This window comes from Columba livia, chromosome 3, assembly GCF_036013475.1.
Source record: "Columba livia isolate bColLiv1 breed racing homer chromosome 3, bColLiv1.pat.W.v2, whole genome shotgun sequence".
Lineage (NCBI taxonomy): Eukaryota > Metazoa > Chordata > Aves > Columbiformes > Columbidae > Columba > Columba livia.
Genome location: NC_088604.1, coordinates 87,301,931 through 87,323,185, shown reverse-complemented (window position 1 = coordinate 87,323,185; position 21,255 = coordinate 87,301,931). Strand labels below are relative to the sequence as shown.

Here is a 21,255-nt window from a genome sequence, read left to right as displayed (position 1 = left end):
CCCTTGACACACCAGGTGCTGAGCCATCTGATATGCACTCCTCCATTTGCCACAATCAATCACCAGACAAGTGCCTGCTTGGGTCTCCTATGAACAAGCCTTGAAGAGGACATCCCACCAAGGTGAGCAGGAAACCTCAACTCTTTCAGAGCTGCCATCCCAAGGTTGGCTGTGAGTCCTTTATCTCCAAGAACAAATATGGTTTTAAAGTTTCCTGCTTCTCCCAAGCCTGGCTTCTTGTTTCTGAACCCCTGCTGCAATGTATTTTCCTCTCAGGGGCATATCTATGACAATTTGCCTCGGCAGCAAAGCTGCTTATGAAGTTCCTGCACAGTAGCTCGTCCTGCCCACCGTCCCCAGCAGTGCCACTACATCACTGTACATGCCCACAGAGAGAGCTCATTCACTGAAATGGTTTGGGTCAAAAAAAAATTCTTCTAAAATGAAGGTAAGTTTTGTGCCACTCCATGGACCCACTCCATGGACCAGCTTGTAGATGAGAGCAGCAGCAAAACCAAAGGCACAGTAAACCTCAGTGCAGGGGCCGGAGCAAATGCCTTGGGACAGAAACCTCTGCCCGTCTTTGCTGCCAGGCAAACTGAAGCATCGAACCCCACCCTTGGGGTTTCAGGACCTCAAAAGAAGTTGTTGCATCACTTCTCTCTAGCTCAAGGTCCTGATCTTTTCTATGCAGTCAGAGAGCAGGAAGCTTTCTTTTTTAAAGGAAATCTGAGCTTTCAGTTTAATCCTGTGTTTTAGGAATGCCTGGGTCTTAATCCAAGCCTGGAGTTTGGACTGTTTTAAATAGATGTTGTGTGACATTTCAGAGCTCATTGCATTTAATTGGTGACCTAGAGTCTGTTCCCACTGCTTTGAATGAAGTTTTAGGTTATAGTTTGATGAAAAACACCAAAACACACTCACCCACGCACCCCACTCCAGCCTCTACATATAAAAAGAAATACAAAGGGAGAGAAAGAGAGGCAAAATCATCAGCAAACCAGTAGGGTACTGAACCTTGCTTCGAAAATCAAAACCAGAAACTCATTGGTGGTGACACATTGAAGTGTCAGAAGCTGCTCCCATAAAGGACACCACAGAACTAGTTTTGATGGAGTGTTTGTGCTTCTTTTCCTATGCAAGCTACTGCCTCTGCAGCAACACAATTTTTTCTTGTAGCAGAAGAACTTTTCCAGTAGTTTCATGTTTTAGCACAATTCCTCCTGCAGCACTTAACAAGACTGAATGCTCGTACAGCTTCAATGGGGTTTGCACTCATCTGACCTCTCTTGTAATCCAAATACTCTTCATCAGAGCGAGCACACCTTCCTCTGGGCTGTTTGTTCCTGCTAAACACAGGACAGATTCTCACCAATGCTGCAATATGTACTGAACAAACATTGTGTGGTGATTTAAAAATAAAATATGATGAAATGAAAAACTGAGACATTTCAAACCTCCTAGAAGACATTCCTGGGTTACAGGGATGTCTTTGGAAAAGCCAAGACACACAGACAAATGACACAACACTTCCCTATCAGCCAACCTTTGTCCCCACCCATCAGACTCCTTTTCTCCTTCGTGATGTATAGTATGGACTTGTGAACTTGACCTTATTGTGATGCTTTAGTAAGAGCCTAGCCTTTCTTTAGCAAAGGGGATTGTCCGCATAGATGAGGTGAAGTGGTTGGTACACCTTCAGATAGCTGACAGTATCACAGCAGAAAGTATTGACAGCAATTAATAAGCAATGGTGAAAGCCACAAGGCAGAAAGCTACATCATTACCCTTACTATGGCATTTTTCATGCAAAACCACCCAGAAGATTCAAACTCCCATCTTTAGGCCCAATGTGCAAGATTGACACATATTTTCAAAAAGCTGCGTTCTGCCCCAAGCAGCACATGAACTGAGGCAGGCAGACAAATGAAGAGCACAGAGAGGGCCAAGAAAATGAAAGAGGGAGTTCCAGAATACGTCCCCTGTCCCATCCCAGGGGCAGCCGAATTCTCCAAGCCAAATCAGTGTTGGTCTGGATGAAAACTCATACCATCGAGAGAGTTGTGATGGTTGTGTGAGAAAAACTATCCGGCAATATCACTCTTGACCTCACCGAAGCAAAGCCCTCTGAGTCCACGAGGCAGGGTGGAGTGAAGCAAGATAACTTAAGGAAAAAGAGACTCAAACACTCCCAAAACAAGAAGCTGAATAACAAGCAAAGAGTGACTGAACAGGAAGGCAGTTGCGGGTTCTGCTGTGGGCTGTAGGCTGAGTCCCCAAAGCTGGAAAGTTCCTTTTCAGTGTTCATATAAATATTTCTGTAAGTTATTTTTAAGTGCGTGTTTTGAAACTGAAATATATTTAGACTAGTTAAATGAAAATGTGGTTTACAGAAGGCTGTTTCTTTAGAAATTTCCCACGCTGGAGACTCTGCTCGGCCATGCTTGCTCTGTGCCAGGGCTGCCCGCTCCTGGGGGCAGCTTCGCCGGCTGGCGCCGTGCGGGCAGCGGTGGCAGCGCAGGGCAGGAGCAGGGGCAGCTCTCCCATCGGGGAGGATGTGACAGCCACGCACCAGCCCCAGCATTGGCACAGGACGGCGGGCAGCCTGTGCCGCGTTTCCACGCTGCTTTCTGATCCCGGCACGCGAGAGCGGGGCAAGATGCGCTGCAGCACACAAGAGAGGGGAAGGGCCAAGGGGGAAATCCTGGATCTGGAGAAATCTCACTTTCTCCTTCCTGTGAGCCATGGCTGGGTGACTTTCCCAGGGCGCAGCAGGGGTCACGACAATAGTCTCTTCCCAATGCAATATGAATCCGGGGTACTCATCACATGTGGTCTGATCCCAGAGCACTTGCCACAGAATCAGGATGTTTTTTTGGCCAGGCTCCAGCCTGGCTTGAGCAGCCAGCACCCTTTTGTAGAAGCTAGGGATCAAAAAAGTTCATGAGATGGATAGCAGAGTCCATCTGCCTGGTCAGTGGAGACTGCCACCTAGGACCGTGGCATGCCATGTTCTGCCTCTCTGCTTACTTGAAGGAGTTTCAATGGGCTGCAAACTTATTTTTCCTTGCACATCCCAAGCCATTCTGAAGTGCTGCTGCATACGCAGGGACAGTTTTCTGTCCCATCCCAGAGAAAACTGCTTTGCAGTGGATGGTAAAGTCCACCTATCTGTGTTTAAGGCTGAAGGAGAAACACAATTATTTATGCACTAGTTCACATAAAATAATGCTGGGAGTGACACCACATAGAAAAATGCTTTTTATTCCATTTTGCTGACTTGCATTATCTGTCCATCTCATGAGGAAAATTCTCACAAGCTTTCCCGTGGATTTCAGCTGGCTGGGTTGATTTAGGAAAAACCTTTTGAAGCTTCTCAACTCCAGCCTGCACAGTTGGATTGCTTTTCAGGGGAGTTCTGGGAAGTGCACATCCAACAAAACCTCTTTCCAGGACTCTGATTTTCTTTTCCAGCTTTTATAGATAGTCCAGCTGGAACAGCAGCATCATGTATGCTATAGTTTAGAAATCTGACCTAGTTCCTTTAATCCGCACTAGCCACGGGAGCTCTCAGAGGGCTCAGAAACAGTGCACAGTCTCGCCAGGTCACTTGCAACAGGCTTTAAAGAAACAGTTTCATCCAAGAGTAAAAACATCCTTTGACGGATATTAAATTAACCAAAAACAGGGGGCAGGGGGACTTTGAGCTTAAGCAACGGCAAACTTCAAATGAGTCTAGTTTCTTCTGCAGATGAACGAAAGCTAAACTCTCCGCAATGCAGCCTGCATCACCCATCAGAGCTCCTTGCAGGGGAATTCCACAAAACAGAGGGAGAGATGTATCTGTTAAATACAAGCGCAGGATTAACAAATACTGACCCAATGGCAGGACCCCAATCAAGCTGCTGAAATGAAATACAAAGCTTACAGTAAGTCTCGGATTCCCTGTTTGCTGCGCTACAGATCCCAAATGCTTGAGGGGCAACACTCCCCAATTGGTAGGCTGCCATCTGTAGAAAGGCTGCTGAGGGGGATGGCAAGACTGCCAAAATGTTATTAAATCCCAAACAAAAGTAATGCTGCTGCTTTCTGCCCCTCCCCCAGTACTATCCTTAGAGGTCCAGAAGTCACCTCTCTGAACAAGAATTCTCCTCCCAAAGTCACCAGCCAAGTGTTTTTATGTTCCTTTTATTCCTTCTATTTTTCCCTAACACAAGGGTTTCTCTTTTTTATTGTTTTTTTTTCCCAAGTGAGGGATTACTCCTCGTAATAAAGGAATGCTGAGAAACCCACTTCTAGACATCCTTCTCTTAGTATAAGCAGAGGTTTTTATAAACTATATTCACCATCTGTTTGGAGTCTGGTCTCTTCCTACGATGATAGGTGCCGCTTAAAAAGTCAGAGGAGGAGCAGACCTGCTCTCCTTCTAGTTGAAGCCAAAGACAACACTTCTTATCCTAAATCACCCTCATCTTTTCCCTGTCTCATTATAGAATTGCTTTTCCCAGGCTCCCAGCCATTCTCAATAGCAGCGCCCCAGCCCCCTCTTGTTTCTTTTTTACCAGAGCTGGAGACTATATTCCCTTCCCATGAGAAAATGCCATCATAATATTTGCTCCTTTTTATTTTTTTCCCTTCCACCCCACTCCCATTTTTGTTTTCTTTTGACCCCAGTGGTGCACTGGGAAGAGCCATGCCCACTGATACTGAGCCTCCTGGCCAAGCAGCTACAGCTCATTTAAAACACAGTCCTGTGAACTAATGGTTTGACCGCTCCCTTTCTGTGCACCTTCCCCCAGCTTAGTTTGCTTCTCTGGACCTCAGGGTCCAGATGTTCCCACCACCCTCCTCACGCCTTCTTCAGAGCAGAGATAACACTGTCCCAGGGAGGAAACCTCTGGGCCTCATCAGTGATGTTGAAAATGCATTTTGGATGCAGTCTTCTTCTTGCAAAGTATCCCAACAGCAGCAACATACTTGTCTCATGGCTTTGATCAGGCCAGCCAAGGAGAATATCAAGCATGCAAAAAGGACATTTTCTAAGATCGGCTGTGAAAATTTAAGAGGTGGCCGCTGCCTGCCTGGTGCCAAAATTCCTCTTCCTACTCTGTGCAGGGAAACGCTTGCAGGATCACTGGAGTTTTGTTTTGCTTGTTTTTAGGCAACGGGAATTTCACATCGGTTCCCAGGATTCACATGCAGCTGAAGGGGTTTTCCGAAACAAAACCCATCCTCCATTGCAACCTGCAGAAAGATGGGTCCAAAGGGCATTCTGACTGCACGAAAGCAGAAACATTATAATAACAGTAATAATTTGAATGATGAGAACAGTCAGGGTGAGACAGGTAAACAGAAAGAAATAAAGCGGAGTTTTGGAAAGGCATATAGACCCTGCTGCTGCAGAGCTAATCCTGCCTTTGGATCCCTGGTGTCAGGAGAAAACCTCCTCTGGACACAAGTCACCACACAGCCTCGCTGTACGGGTTCACACACCTCCACCTGTAAAACATCTTCATCTGGCTGTGGTGAAGGGGAATCCCAGCACCGCCGTGCACGGCTGGACCCCGCAGAGGCAGCGAGCCTGTCGGGCGCCCGGTGCGCAATTTTCCCCACCTCCCTCTTTTTCAAAGGGTCCTTTCTTATCGTCCACCCCCCCGCCCCAACTCCCCATTTCCACACGTTACTGGCATTCAAGGCAAATATTTCTCCCAGCCCCTTCAGTCTGGTCCTCCCCCTCTGGCTTTTAGGGGGCCCCTTTATCAGACAAGATCACGGCAAGCCGGGCAAACATTACCTCAGGGGCACTATGAATCGGGGCTGGGGGCGTGAATAGGCCCCACACATTCTCTCCAGCCTCTTCCCTTTCCTATAGCAACCAAGTTGGGAGCAGGCAGGTCACACAGCCCCTCTGTTGTGTGGAGAGCCCTTCCCGGGGCTGGGGGGGCAGCCATTTGGCTGCCCCGTCTGGGAGCAGGTCGCAGGGGGACGGGGCCCAGGGGGCAGCGCTCAGCCCCACACAAATATGGCGGGGGGTGCTCCAAATCCCTGCTCAGGGCCTGGCCAGCACCTTACGTTCTCTTTCCAACTGACTCAAGCCATATTTTTTGGTGGGAATGGGGAGCCGCTTGGCTCCATCCCCATCTTTTCTGCCCTTCAGAGAGGGGAAAGGAAAGCAGCATAATGACCTCCCACACCTGCCCCATGTCGTCCACAGATCCCAAAGGAGAGTACCAGGCAGGGGGGAAAGAAGGAGCAGGAGGCAGATTTTTCCACCAGAGGCTCCTTCATGAGTCTTGGAAAGGGACACTCTACCAGCAGACCCAAGCCCTTTACAGTGTGTGCAGGGCAGGGGCTGCTGCTCTGGAGGGATTCTCTAAGGCAGCATCACAAACCACGGCATTCTGCCTGCCTCTCCACACCAAGCCCCAGCTCTCCCCAGTGGAGTCATCTCTGGAAGCTCCTTCTGATGCCCTCAGCCTTGACACAGTGGCACCAAGGCAGGTGACATCTTCCTGTGCCACCAGGATTTGTCATGGCAGTGTCTGCAGGCTGGTGCGAGCTGTGCCTCTCACCAAATCTCAGAGGATAATATGGACCTGGGTTCAGTGGTCCCCACGTCCTTCATCAGGCACGAAAACCAGCTCCATCACAGTAGACAGAAGGCTTTCTGCAGCCCTGTGCAGGGACTCTCCTGCTCTTTTCTCCATCACAGGGCTCTGTGCAGTTTCTTCCCAAAAACACAGTGTTTAGCTAAAGATGCCAAAGGGCCATCTGAGGCCTCACACTTGACCTCCCACAGGTCACCTCCGAGCACGCTTGCCCCTCTCAGCATGGAGGTAGGGTTTCAACATGGTGACACAAAATGACCAGCTGTCACCTGGTCCCATGGAACTCCACATCTGGGTGCCCTCAGTGACCCCAGACAAGGCACACAGGCTGGCACCAGCAGCATGAGCAGGAACAGCACCCATCAGCAGCCTGGGAATGGAAGGCCATCTGCATTTTCACAGGGGAAAGGGGAGAGGATGCTGTTTTGGCCCTGTGAAGCTTAGCCTTGCAAAATATTTATGATCCTATGTGACAGGGCTAGTCACTGGCAAAACTATATGCACAACAGCAGCCTCCCTGTGGCTCCACACGTAAGGAACAAGCACAGCTGTGCTGGGTCAAAGTGAGCATCCATCTAGCCAAGAGCTCTGTCTCCAACACTGGCTGATAGCAGATGCCTGAGGGAGAAGAAGAGCAGGCCAACAGTGATATTGCCTCCGCACACTCTCCAAGGCTGATTGCAGTTCAGGACTTCTTGGGCCAGAGGCTGCCTCCATATCTAACAGTCCTTGAGGGACTTTTTCTCCATCAGTCTGACCAGTCATCTTCAGAGGTCAGAGATTTTTAACATCCACCACATCCTGATGCTTACCCAATGGCTGTGTGAAGGACTACCTCCCTTTGTTTTTGTGCTCTACATGATACTGCCTACCCCAGCATCTTAAATAAACCAAAAATAACACTAATTGGTTTCCTTCTTGGAAGCATGATGGTGTCTGGGATGCCAGAGCAAATCTTTTGCCTCCAGGCTTTTGGTAAGAGACTGGATACGCTCACCCAGTAACGGGCTGCATGGGCAGGTGAGCTCAGTCCAGTGCCCCTTCTGTCATGCCTAGGTGCGGTGTGGCTTGCTGCCTTTCCATGACAGAGCTGCAGTTCCTGGGGTTGATATTGTGCTGAGCTGTACGGCACAACTTGTGCCTCTGCCAGGGAGCCCTTCCAGGAACTCCTGCAGCATGTAACTGGCATCACAACTTTGACCATATTTTTGTCACTTTTACTCTGCTCCCCTATTTTGTCTCCTGTAGCCCTCCTCCAGGAGCCGTTTCAGTCGCTGACACGGCTGACCTCTTGGAGAGGACAGCCATGGATGGCTGCAGTTCCTTCTGTGAGCTCACCTTGGCTATCAGAGAGCTCGCAGGTCTAAAAACAGAGACACTGAACAGGACTTTGTTTTCCAGGATGGAAAGTAGCATTGATCCTGGAGGTGTAGATGTGAAAGGGATCCCACTGAGGCATCACCAGCACCATCTAAGCCTCTCTGAAAACACCACAGGAAGCATCTCCCATTGCACCCTTAGGCTGCTCCAGCATTAACTAGCCTGACAGTTAGAAAGTTTTTCCTAATATCATACCTCAAATATTCATGGACACTTACGCGTGCTAAGCCTCATACCAGCTGGAGCTTTTTCAGGACCTGTGGCTTTACTCGTAAGTATAGAGAGGAAACTGTCAATTTGAATTCTCATCTGCTTCCAAAATGAGTGTGTTGTGGTTATTTTACTAACATTTTTTTATGTCACAGTAGCAGCCGCAAGGCACTATGAATGGTACAGAGAGTAAGGGAAGCATGGTCTTCCCAAAACCCTGTGTGATTCATGGAGAATTAGAACAATGACAAAAGGTGGGTAGCAGGGAGCAGCACGCCAGAAAAGCGATAGTGATGGTGACTAATATCCTGAAATCCAGGAGTTGTTTTTGCTCTCCTACCCACGCCTGAGACCCTCCGTCACTCTTGTGGTTTCACAGTCATATATTCCACTTTCTAAAAAAGCTTTCACTCTCCCCCAAAGGCTTGTGCAAGGCCCACCCAAACAACGGAAGAAACTCACTGACCAGACGAAAACTGATTGCACCCACAGTGCTGACACACGCACTGCACGACCCAGCCGGGAACGGAGCATGAGTATTTTCCTCCACTCTTGGGCTCTTGGGAACTTCACAGCTCAGCAACAGTATGGAAACAACCACACCAGAGAAGCACATTTTTATGTGGATAGCACCCCTTCACCATGTTGCTATGTCATCTGCCAGGACATAACTGGGTCTATCCTGGGATCTTTTGGAATGAAGATAAAACATCTGCCACCTTCTGCTGGTTCAAGGGTAAGGAAATCCCTCCTTGCCCTGGCCTCTCTCTTGCTCTATGACAAGAAGTCAGCCCCCATCCCAACACCCATGACCATTCCCAACACACAGTACAGCCTGCACTCCCCAGGCAATGGAGAAAAACAGCCCTCTGTTCGTGCACTGCTGGCCTTGTCACAGGGAATAGACTGGGGAAGAACAAAGGCAGGCTGTCAGTTGCAGGAACCATTTGCAGAGCCCAAGACCTGCTCTTCACAGGCCTCTGAGGGATTCAGGAAAGAAGGGACATAAGAAGGAGCAGGTCATGTGCAAACAATGTGGTCTGGTAGACCCCAGGCTGGGGACCATCCTCCAAGCTCCACAAGATGACGTTGTGTGGTACAGCAGCCCCACACGCATGGTAAGCTACCAGATGTTACACCAAGCATGAGACACAAATTGGCACAGTAATACCCTCCAGCATCACCTCAATCCACCCCAGAGCCAGCCACTGCCCCAGTCCGGGGTCACTGCATTACACATCCAAGCTGGAACCACATGACACCCCTGGGGAAGGGTTCGTGCTGATTCCCAACCCGTGGCAAGGCTGGCAATCAGCTCCAAGAGGGGCTGACCACCACCACAGCATCAATAGCCTCAGTACGCAGAGCTGCCCGCATTCCTTCCCCTGGACTGCAGGGCAGAAAACCAGGCACTGCCTGGCAACCAGCTGTGTAATTTGGGGTTAGGATCCTGGCCAAGTTGGCGGGTTCGGTGTGTTGGCCGTGCTGCAGGCAGGGCTGGCTGCATTCATAGCACAGCAGGGTAGACATGGTAACAGGTAACAGGTTCTCAGACTCAGCCAAAGAAGGCTCTTGCCACTTTCTTTCCATCAAAAAACCCTGCCCTTGAGAAGGGAGCTTGGTGGAGAAGGCAGCTCCCAGCATTGGCCAAGTGGATCTCGTAGCAGGTTCTTTGCCTCCTCAAAACTCAGAGACTTAGCAAAGGAAATTATCAGGAGCCCCAAACTGTCAGATGGTGCTCCATCCGTACACAGAGATGGTATCAGTCATAGCTTTTGCCCTGAGGCCCAAAGAAACTTTGAACATCATTCTCAGCCTTTGCCCCTTCACCAGGTATTCCCATGGAGGAGAAAACACGGATTTGTGACTACCTCCTCTGCATGCAACAGGCAAGGCCCTCCTTGCCTCAGTCTCCCACTGGAGTCAGGGCTGATGGGTCACTGCTCCCTTCTTCTGGGGAGGTGGGAAAAGAAAGCTGCTAGGGGCTGTGTAGGCATCAGTCCCCGTGCTTCCCAATGGGGAGCAGGTTAACACGTAGTTCGTGTGTCATATTTGCAGTTTAATTAAAATCAAAGACAGGCAGGAGACTAGCGGGGATGTGTTGGCTAAGGGCCACTTATCCGGCCAGCCCCATGTGTTCAAAGCCTCCGTTTGAGGCATCTCTGACTCTCCAGGGACACATCCTCTGCTCCCGGACAGTGGGCAGAGCCCTCTCATTCCAGCCACCCCCTGCTCCCCAGCCTTGCAATTGCCTGTGAATTAAAACGAGCTATTCTTGCTACTTCTTTTTAAACCCAGAAGTTCCCACAAAGGCGCTTCTACTAAAAAAAGAAAAAATAATCTGTGCTAACAGAAGCCTTCAGAAAGGCACCCACCTTTCTCTTCCTGCCTCATTGCCACCCACTTAATTCAGCAAGAGCAGTGGGTGGCATTTACAGAATATCTCCCTACTGAGAAGCAAAAGCATTAGGAAGGTGGCCCAGCTACCAGAGTGGGAAGTGCAGTGGTCTGTGAGCACTTGGCCTCAAATCGAAGTGGTTTATTTCTGGTAACTCAGCCACAGCAGCTTCCAGTAACGCTCATAAAGCTCCTTTCCGCTCAGGAGATGGTGGCTTCCAAGAGCCATCACATCTAGCGTTCCAGTTTGGCTTCCTTTAAAGCATGCTGGTGGTGCGCTGAAGTCAATAAGGGAGCTGAGGCTGCCCAAGATCCCACACAGGGGACACCAGAGATTTCCTAACAGAACCCGTGAGGCACTTTTTACACTATGAGTGGTGACGAGCCAACCTCATGTGGTCTGGCCAACATCCATGTGTTTGAAGAATGAGAGGACAGGATGCCTTATGAAGATTGCCTGTTCCTGTCATTCCTAAGATCTGCCTTATCCAGGCAGGGATTCCCAAATACCTGTTCTGAACAGGTTGCTTACATCGCCTCACTTCCACCAAGACCAAGATGGGGCAGTCTTAGCTGGGAACAGCTGTGACTTTGCCTTACATCTGCTCTAGACCTAATGGTGTCTTGCATCTGCACTGTCCCAAGACAAAGCTTGAATGTTGCTTGAAAGACATCTCATGGGGAAGCTGCAGGAACAAAACCACAGCTCATCAAAGCCCATCCTTGCCCAGAGCTGTTATACAACCAGATCCAGTGACTCCACGCTGTAAAAATGCCACCAGAGCTGCACCAAGATGGAATGAAGTTGAAGAGGGCATGATCCAGCCAACAACCACAAACCCTTCTCTTGCCATTCCAGACCCAGTCACAGATTGCTAGCCTGTTTCTCACCAAACAGACACAGAAGGTCTCATCTATCATGGTGTCCTGCCTTCCTATCACTCTGGAAAACAGTATCAGGGTCACAGAGCACCAGGTCCAGCAATGCAACTCTGTGCAAATCCTACCCTCTGCTCCACATGGCACCCCTTGCTCTGTGTGGGCCTTCTTCTGCCTTCATGCATCCAGTTCCTCATTGCCACAGCCAGGCACTCAGCCCTGAGAATCTGACACTGACCAAAGTCCCTGGAGGTCCTGGGTCCAGTGGCTAAAGAGCACCACCTGGGGCACTTTATAAAGCAATTGGCTATTACTGCTTGTTGGTCATTAAAAAAATTACATGTGTTCTGCACTTCATTGTTCAGCTGGGTTCGAGGGTTGCACAACTACCCCTTTTATCTGCCTGGAGTTTGGTCCCTTTGCATTTCAGCCTGTGCCCCCTTTACACAAGACTAAAAGCTGTGACACACCAAAGCCTGTCTGGGTTTCTTTACAGCATTCATTCCACTATCACATTGCCCTGACTCCCTCTTCAAGCTACCAACAAGGCCACAGTGCTCCCTTGCTTGAGGCCATGCACTTTTCAAATTGTTCCCTGTTTTGCGTCCTGTCCTGTCATTTTGGGGCTCAGAGCTGATCATGTGGCTCTGAACAGGGATGAAACACCAAGACAGAGAAGGATGGAGCAGTGAGGAAAGACAAAACTTCTGCCCACAGAGAGCATGCTTGATTGGTACATGTAACTGCCTGAGCAGCATCCCACTGTGTTAACAGACACGTACGTGCAAACACACCAGACATGCACACACGTACCCAAGCACCACCATTTAACACCAGCATGCTGTTCCAGAGCCCAGGGCAAGGGATCTTCCCCTGAACCTCCAGATGCTGCTTCCCATTTATCCCCCCTCCCAGGGACTCCCCAAATGCTAAAGAAGCACTTACTTCCACCCATCTTCCAACCCAAAAGCCAGGGCGCGAGCATCAAGCAGGTTGTTCCAGGAGATCCCATCTCCCACCCGGGCAGGCAAGCGCTGCTGGTTCAGTGGGGCCATTGCTAGCAAGAGGATGTGGAAATGATGGGCATCAGCTGAGCGCCCATCCCCACCCCCCCTTTGCTGCTGTAGGCTGTGCTCTGGCCTTTCCTTGGGGTAGTCATTTTAACGACTGAGCATGTCTCTTAAATTTCCTGCCAAGTTTCAGTCACAGGGATGGAGAGAAAGAGAAACACATGCAATGAAGGGGAAAGGGAAGCAAGGCAAAGGGAGGGAGAGATATGTTATCTTCAGCACGTTAGCTGGGGAGAGAAGGGCCTTAGCAAATGAAGGCAAGCAAAGCAACATGTACTAGCAATGGGTGGCTTCTTCCCCAGGCCAGCCAAGCAGGAAGGTGAGGTGCTGCAGCAAGGGAGAAACACAGCCAAAGAGCAAAGAACCCTAGTGGAGAAGACAGAGGAAGAGATGGAAAAGGTGAATAAGGTTGTAAGCATCTCCATTGTCCCCACAGAGTCCTGGTAATCAGGAGTATCTAGGAGCCTTCAGGCTCTAGACAAGAGGATTAGTGAGGATTAAGAGCCAGTGGAGATCAGGTGGCCAGGGCAATTTGGATTATTATTTCCCAATATTGCACATTTGCAAGGAGCTTGCTGATCACCAAAGCACATAAACACAAGAGCCCCGTTGTGCATCCAGGTACCACTGTCCCTCTCTCTGGGAAGCCCAGCCACTACAACACATGGCCCTAATACATAACATTTTCCATCTGAGGCATGTTCCCTCCTTGCCTGTGCCTCTGCCTCACCACTCCATGAAGGCAAACATCAGCAGGGACATAGCCATGCCCTGCATGCCCCAGCAGTGTGCTGAGACTGTGGGCATACTCATCCTTTCAGTCACTTGGCCACTGCCCACCCTGGATCAGGATCTCCCTTCTGTCTACCACAGGCGCTGGGCAAGTCAGACTGGCTTAGGCTCCTCAGTGAGGAACCCAAAGCTTCTTCTCATGCCTCTCCACCTATCCGATCCACTCATGCTGCTATCACTAAGCCACACGAGTTTGGGCTCTGGGCAAATGAGTCTTGAACTCAACCTGTTCTCCCACAGTGACCAAATTCCCCCAGGACACGCTGGAAGTGCCTCCCCGGGTCATCTGTGTTTGACTCTGTGGCTTTTTGTTAAGCCAGGACTCAAGTGTAACCCAGACTGGGCTTCTACAACCCACCTGCTTGCCTGTGGGACCCCACGTCAGTGGCCTCCAGTAACCCCGGTACAGCAAGTTTTGGAGAGGGGAAATAAATGGAGAAGTGGGGGAAAATGGAGAAGGTTGGGGGAGAGAATGGAGAAGGGGGGAAAAATTGGGAAAGTGGTAAAAAGAGAAGAGCTGATAGCATCTCCAGTGTCACTTCTCTATGCAGACTTGAGTTCCTTCTGCCTTTAGTTCTGCAAAGAGAAACAGATACTATGACTTGATATTAATAATATTTTAAAATTATTGTTACTAATAACATAACTGATATTAATAAACATTGGTGTCTGAGGACAAGAAAAAAGCCTCACAGCAGATCCAGAAAAGAATGAAGTAAAAGGAAGGAAGATAAACTCTCTCCTTCCCCATACTACATAGAAGGAGAGTTATGTTTTCCTCTATTCCCCTGGTTTTCTTTAACCCACAGCACAAGACTCCTCTCAAAAACCTGCCAAAGCTGCTGAGTCTTGACCCACTGAGCCAAGGCTTCACACACTCAGCTCTTCTGATGAACATCTTTCTCCCTCCTGAGCTCTGCAAGCTCTGCTTCACAGGTGGATATTCCTCACCTGCACTCCCTGCACAACGCTCAGCCCTCAGACCACTGTTCCCCATACTGTGGCCTCTCTGGCATCTCCTAAAGAGCACTGTGGCATCAAGATGGAGCTGGTGTCCTGGGCTTCCCTTTGTCCCCCAGGGAGCCACCGTGACGAGTCCCCCCCGTGGCAGCGCTGAGCTGGCCTGGAAACCACTACGAGTGGCCAAGGAGAGGAAATTAATTCCCAGGCCCCTCCGCCATGAAGCCTGAGAAGCTAATCAGGGAACTTTATTAAAAACTAATAACAGTGATAAAAAGGGAGAAAATGAAGCCGCCTTGGAAGCCGTTCAACCACGAGCACAGGGAGCGCAGGAGGCCCTTTCAAATGCAAACATGAGCGAGCCTCCTCAGGGCCAAGCGACACTCAGGGCGGCAGGTTGCAGATATCAGCCATGCCGAGGTCCAGCGCCAGATCACTTCTGATCAAAACCAGCCCCCGCTGGCTCTGCTGGGAATGAAACACATCCCCTCGGCTGCCTTCTGCCAAGATCAGTTCTCGCCTGGACAGCAATGAATGAAAGCGTTTCACAGAAGCTGGCACTGCCTCTTCCCAGCAGTTCTCCTCGTTGCAGTGGGGATTCCCCAGCAGTGCCTGGGGTTTTACCCAGGTCCTGCTCTGTGGGCAGGGGTGAGCTCAGGGACGGAAGCAGCAAAGCCACCACAGTGAGTAGAACTACCTCAGAAAGGTACACCACCATGGACTGTGGGTGGCTGGAGCCTCCAGAGCTCAGTCTGCTGCATGTCAGAGGCACAGCTGTGGCTGGACCACCACCATTGTACTGTGTTTGGCTGGGACATCCCAGACAAGGTGATGCTGTGGCCACTGGGAATGGAAACCACTTTCCTTTGTCCAGTTAGTGCACATTGCCCTTCACACTGATCCTGCCCATCCAGCCCCTTTTCTCTGCACATAGCTGTCCCACAGTGCTCACCAGCAGAAGGGCCAGATTAGCTCCCAGGAGCAAAAGGTACCTTCCAGCCAAGTCCTCCTATGCCTGGCCATGACGGGGTTCACCAGCCTGAGTCACTCCTCAAACAAACAGCTGGCAGCCCACCCCCCTGCAAACACAGCTGGTGCTGGGGCAGAGAGCAACAGCTTGTCGCATCGGGTGCCTCATGCACAAACTTGCCTGCAAGCAGAAGAAAGAGGCAGGGAAACCATCAGATTAAAAGAAACCACAAAGCCTGTCTCTGCGTCTCCCCATCCCCACCACCTCTGGACAGGATCGATAGGAAACCAAACATCCTGTATACACAGAGCGTATCGTGCGACGGGGACGGGAGCTTATCAGCCGTTTCCTCTGCGAGCCTGCCTGCACCACCCTGGGCTCAGCCCCGCTCCCAGCTCCACATAAGGAGAGGTGCAAACAAGCTGCCAGCTCACACCGACCTCTTTGCTCCCCAGGCGGCATTCCCAAGAGCAGCTCTCCTTCCCTTCCCTTCCTTGAGGCACAGTGAAAGCAGGAGAAAGTGCTGCTCCTCTGCTCTGGGGGGGAGGAAGGAAAAGCTGCAGCCCCCACCACTGCAAACCCAGGTGTCTTCCCAGGGGTTTGTTCCCCTCACAGCAGTCCCCAGCTCCTTGCCACCAGGGCAAAGCATTGCTCCAGCCTCTGGGCTCGTCCTTCTCCACCGCCCCAGGGAGTGACACCACAAAGTGGGGTGCAAACATTTAGGGTTAACAGTCACCAAAGGCCACAAATACCTCAGCAAGGGGAAACTGGCACCAGCATCTGGTCTTCAGGTCTTGGCCACTGTCAGTGAGGCTCTCCCTTCCAGTCTGTTTTCCTTTGGGCCAAGCCTCACACTTTTAACGTCACAATCCCAGCACGAGTCTATCGTTACTTCTGTTATTTCCACCATGCGGTCCATTACACAGCTGGATGTGTTGGAGGTAAAAAGCGGTTATCGTGGCTAAATTGACTGTATTGCTGCATGCTGCATCAGAGCCCAGAGTTTTCATCTTGAGGGAGAAGTGAAGTGACAGAGGTCACTGCACTGCCTCTGTTAGGTTAAATGTAAATTTGCCTGGGGCTCTCCTGGAAAATCAGTCACCTGGGAGCTGCAAAGCACCTCCAGGAAGTCCTGGACAAGGCAGAGGAAGGTTGAGAGGGGAGCAGAGAGCTCATTCACAAACCTGGAGTGCATCTCAGGCACTGAGATTGAATAAACTCCATGAGCAAGTACTCCCTTTGCCCAAGGACACCCTCCAATGGGAAAACATATGCATAGCTAGGTCCTGGAGGAGATGCTGCATCAAAAGCCACAAGATAATCCTTTACCTTCACCTGCAGGCAGAGGAGATAATTACACCTTTCACTGAAAGCCCACCATGTTTCCCCTTCCATCTGCAGCCCACTCTGCCTGGCCAGAAGGGGCCAAGGTAGGGATGCTGAAGTGGCTGCTCCAGTCCCCTCGGGCTCTTTGTGCCCCTCCGCACTGCTCCTGGGCTCCAGGAGATCATTATCAGCCACAAGTGACCCCTAGATTAGCTCTCACCACCCACCAGGCATCCCCCATCCATTATGAGCCTCCTCCCTCCTCAAGGGCAACCTGGCTTTCCGGACCCCCCTGCACATTTGTCAGGGATGCCAGGACACACAAGGGGTGGTGGGAGCCCTAACCAATAGCCCATGATGCGCTAATCCTGGGATTAGCCGAAGTTCAGAGGTTAATTACAAGGGTGTGGACAGGAAGAAGGGGAAAACAGGGACTATGGGAAGACCAAAGCGACTTCTCCACCTAAGCAGCAAGCCTGGATGCAGGTTGGCTGCAGTTTCTGAAAGACAGCATAAAGGAGACAATACTCTGGGAGCACATGGTCTCCCACCTGGTGTCAGAGGGGCTGGTCCACCCCAATTCCTGACCCATCTCTGAGCCACTGAGCACCCCCAGGCCGCAGCTTATAAAACTAGCACAGCCCTTCCCACAGAGGGGTGAGAAAACTAAACCCACTGGAGACTGTACACAGCTCTAATACAACCCAGGCCACGCAGGAACATAAAACAGGGACATGCGGGACAGATATCTGGGGGGAGGCAGCAGGATTCACAAATCTTCCCACCCAGACTGATTTCTGAGACATCTCCATGGCAGAGAGAAGCACCACGCAGAGAGACCTGAATGGGCTCCCAAGCGGGAAGCGGCATAAACGCTTCAACCTCAACTCATTATCAGAAAACATTGCTAATTTGCTCCAGCACAACCCTACTAAGTGCGGTTTTTCTGGCTTCCAGGCCGTGAAGTAGCTATCTCCCTAGGACATCGCTCTTGGATTATGTAGCTTTACTCACCCGTGGAGAGCTGCCTAGGTGCCTGGTGTGTCAGAGACAGCCCCGAGACACCCGCCGAGCCCTGCTGATGGCAAAGGGACAAGAGGGATGGCGGAGGATCCCTCCCCAGACAGGGTCTCCAGGAATCAGCCTCCCGGGGACTCAGTGCTGTCGGCCCACCAACAGGTTCCTGGCATGCCCCGTGCCTGCTCCATCACTGCCACCATCCCCAGGGCTTCCCTGGGGGATGTCATTAGTCACAAACTGCAGCATATGACCGCACATCTGGAAGGAGTTAGATGACGAGAGCCTCTGCCAGCTGTCTTCGTTTAGGTTTGTTCATACTTGGAAGTGCTCTGCAGCGTGATCTGTAAAATAAAAAGTTGCGCTGACTGACACAAGCTGAGGGTTTCCTCTGAGGCGCTCCCTGCCCCCTTTGCCTCCGCCTGGGACACCAACATTAGTACTTATTACATCCCAGAGACCGGCTGCATATAACGGAGGAGGCTGTGTCAGAATAACAATGGTGCAGACGTTAACCTCTTTTCCTGCCAGATCACAGCTAGCTCCAGCAGGGACAGGGAGCCCAGGGCAATGTCACTCCTGGCTGTCACCTGGACAGCCCCGGTGACACCAACAAGCCTTGCCACCCAAGGGGCACCCAGTGGGGCTTCAGTGAGACTCTGCTGGGGCACATCCTTTCAAGACTTAACCCCATGCCAAGTGCTGCAGCACAGGTGGGGTCCCACAGGCTCTGGGGCAGCCAGTTCCTTCCCCATCCCATTTCTGTACATGGGACTCCTCCAGCCCCCTTCCCAGGCCCCAGCTACCCCCTGAGCTCATGTGTTTTGTTTTGCTGGTGGAGGGAGAGGGAGTAGAGCCCCCCACAGCAGTGGCCAGGGGGGTCTGGCCTTCCTCCAGCCTTTCCCTCAGACCTCCACATGTTGGACTGGGGCAGCTGAGCAGGTCATGCTGCCTCTGCTCAAAGTAAAGAGATCGGGAAGGGAACATGGGTTTTGTAGGGCACACGGGAACATGGGTTTTGTAGGGCACACAGTAACATGGCACCAAGCATGCTGGCAGTGGTGAATCAGTAAGGATATGCACCCTGCCATGACCACACCTCAGGCATCTCTCACCTTTGAGTTCAGCCTAAATATCCCAGATACCTGCAACACCACCAAGCTCAGGAAGGCCTGCAGACCTCACTAGAAAAGCAGATGGGAAGCTCAGGGTTCTCCATTTTCCACACCACACACCAGTTTCCCATCTGAAGCTGTTTCTTCAGCCTTGTCTCTGGGTGCAGTAGAGATTAACAAGGTCTGAGGTCAACCAAAGAAGACTATCAGGAGAGCAATGCCTAAGCTTCACCGAATCTTCATGTATTTGTCAATACACTTGGGATCAGCTGTTCCCAGTCTGATAATCCAAGTCCCACACACGCAGCCAGGGACTGCTGGGAAAACAGCTGATCTGTTTTAGAATCCCCCCAAGGCTGGATCCTTCCCACACAAGATGAAGCAGGACAGGGGCAGCCAGCTGCTGACAAAGAGTCCTTCCCAAGATAAAGGATGCTGCTATGCAGGGAGATGGGGAGAATGGTGGGAAGGTGTGATGCTGGGAGATTATGTACCCCTGAAAGAGATCCATGTGCTTGTACAGCCGTGCACAGCCTCCCTCAGCTTCCGTATGGCATGTGTGACCTGCTCAAAAGTAGCACGAGGGGCTCGCGACTGAGCATGGGCGATCTTGCCTGTCTGACACATGATCCCCCAAATAGGCTGCCAAAGCTGGGCCTCAGCCAAGGGATTGGGTTCCTAAGGACATGTCTTCAATTAATGTCTTTTCATCCCCATTTTGTTTAAAATTGGGGTTGACCTGCTTCTAAACAGACGTGTTGGGATAGCCAAAATATTTGCCTTTCTGCTGGCTGCTTGTTTGGCATCCATGCCTGACTGATTCTGAAATATTCTTTCCTCTCATGCGGAGCGAGTGAAAAGCAGCTCAGGGGGTGCAGTGGGCACCCTCCTTTCAAATATCCAGAGAGTCAAATTCAGCCAGGTCCCTGCTGCCATCATGTCTCATTTGCAACCCCAGCATCTCTCACACCAGCTCCATGCTGTGGAAGCATGGGAAATGTGAAAGGAGCTTCTTCCCGGGGAAATGCAGGGGAAAAGGGTCCAGCACTGGGTGGAGTGGGCAGGAGGCTGTGGAAGAGGCATCCACAGTGAGGACAGAGCAGCAAGCGAAGCCGCCCCACAGCACCTCATCCCGCAGCCCCTGTACCCAGCTCACGCCAAGAGCACCCAGAGAAGCAAGCCCTCCATCAAAGGGGTTGCAGTGGCCCCCACCGGGATGTCACAGCCGCAGTCACCCAGGGGTTTTTCATGCATGCGCTCAGCAGAGAAGCAGTGTCAGGGCTTGTCCAGCCCACGGAGGGAGATGGCTTCAGAGACACCTTGAACTGTAGCAAGAAGAACGCACTTGGGCAAAAGACACTACACCAGGGGGTGCAGGATGCACAGCATCCTCCGTCCCTGTGCTCACTGTGGGGATCGACCCCACAAAACATAGAAAAGCTCCTCAGGGACTTCCACCCACTCAGGGACATTCTCATCCCTGACTTGTCCAGAAATGTGTCCTTGTAGACAACTTCCAGCTGCCGGCAAGGAGGCTTCTCTGCACGCAAACCCTTGCACAGGGTGCTGGGAAATCCCCCCCCTTGCAGCCAAGACCCAACCCCGTGATTCAGAGGCCGGGTGGCTGGGGGGTCAGTTTACGGGCAGATGCTGATGGAGGCATGCAGCCGCACCGCTAGCTCTGCTGCGTGCCCCGGGAAGGAGCGGGGCCGCGCGGCGTGCAGACGCCCTGTGACTCAGAGCAGCCTCGCCAGCTCGGCGTCAGGCTCCGGCTGCAGCTGGGGAGCCCGCCAGCGTCACAGACGCAGGGGAAACCTCTGCCTGTCTTGTTCTTTCCTTAAGAAGCATAGGGAATAGCAGCATCGCGCTGTCCTCTCCTTCTTCTTCCCCATGCAGTCACAGACCCGTTCGTGCTGGCGGAAAAAACGCAGTCAGTTTGGGGGTTGGGAATGGGGCTGCCTCTGCAGATTTCAGCCTCCCAGCAGGCTTTTACCACCTGCAGAGTCAAACACAGCCCCCTGCCCTCACAAGTGCTCTCACCAAAGCTCCCAGAGCCTGACACGCCACCTTGACTCTGCAACAAGCTAATAACCACTGGAGAGAGCATGAAACCAACTGCTCTGGCTCAGCAGCCAGATTCACTCCTACTCAGTCACACACCTGGACACCCATCCATGATGCAGACAACCATTTACGCCAAGGCTTTAAGGCTACAAACAGCCCTCGCACATCCTCTGGCCCTGAGCCTGAGAGGCCATGGTGGAACGAAGACATTTCAGCGTTGCAAGCTCCTGTGCCTTTTGCTAAGTAATAACCCAGCAGGAAGAAATTCTGATATCGGTTCACCCCAACCCCAGTTTGAGCCATCCCTGCCTCCTTCCACTCTTTTTTTTCCCTTTCCCATTTCCAAGGCTCTCTTTCCTCACTCATCACTGCCTGCGTCCAGATAGTCGGGGTAGACCTGAATACCAAAAAATAAAACACACCAGTCAAGTCAGTCCCTGGGTGTCATCAGCAGCTATTTGGGTCTC

General features: G+C 51.3%; 1 protein-coding gene and 1 long non-coding RNA gene across 3 annotated transcripts in view; both read right to left on the bottom strand.

Annotated features, from left to right (window-relative positions):
• Window positions 1–21,255, bottom strand: part of RSPH9 (radial spoke head component 9) — a 161,796-nt gene that overhangs the window by 71,084 nt on the left and 69,457 nt on the right. The gene's annotated exons all lie outside the window — the stretch shown is intronic.
• LOC110359734 (uncharacterized) overlaps window positions 7,249–21,255 on the bottom strand; it is a 31,629-nt gene continuing 17,622 nt past the window's right edge. Inside the window, exons 2-3 of the long non-coding RNA XR_010471537.1 lie at window positions 16,019–17,953; window positions 7,249–15,446 (exon numbers count right to left, since the gene is read on the bottom strand). This is a non-coding gene — a long non-coding RNA (uncharacterized LOC110359734). The remainder of the gene's footprint in view (window positions 15,447–16,018; window positions 17,954–21,255) is intronic.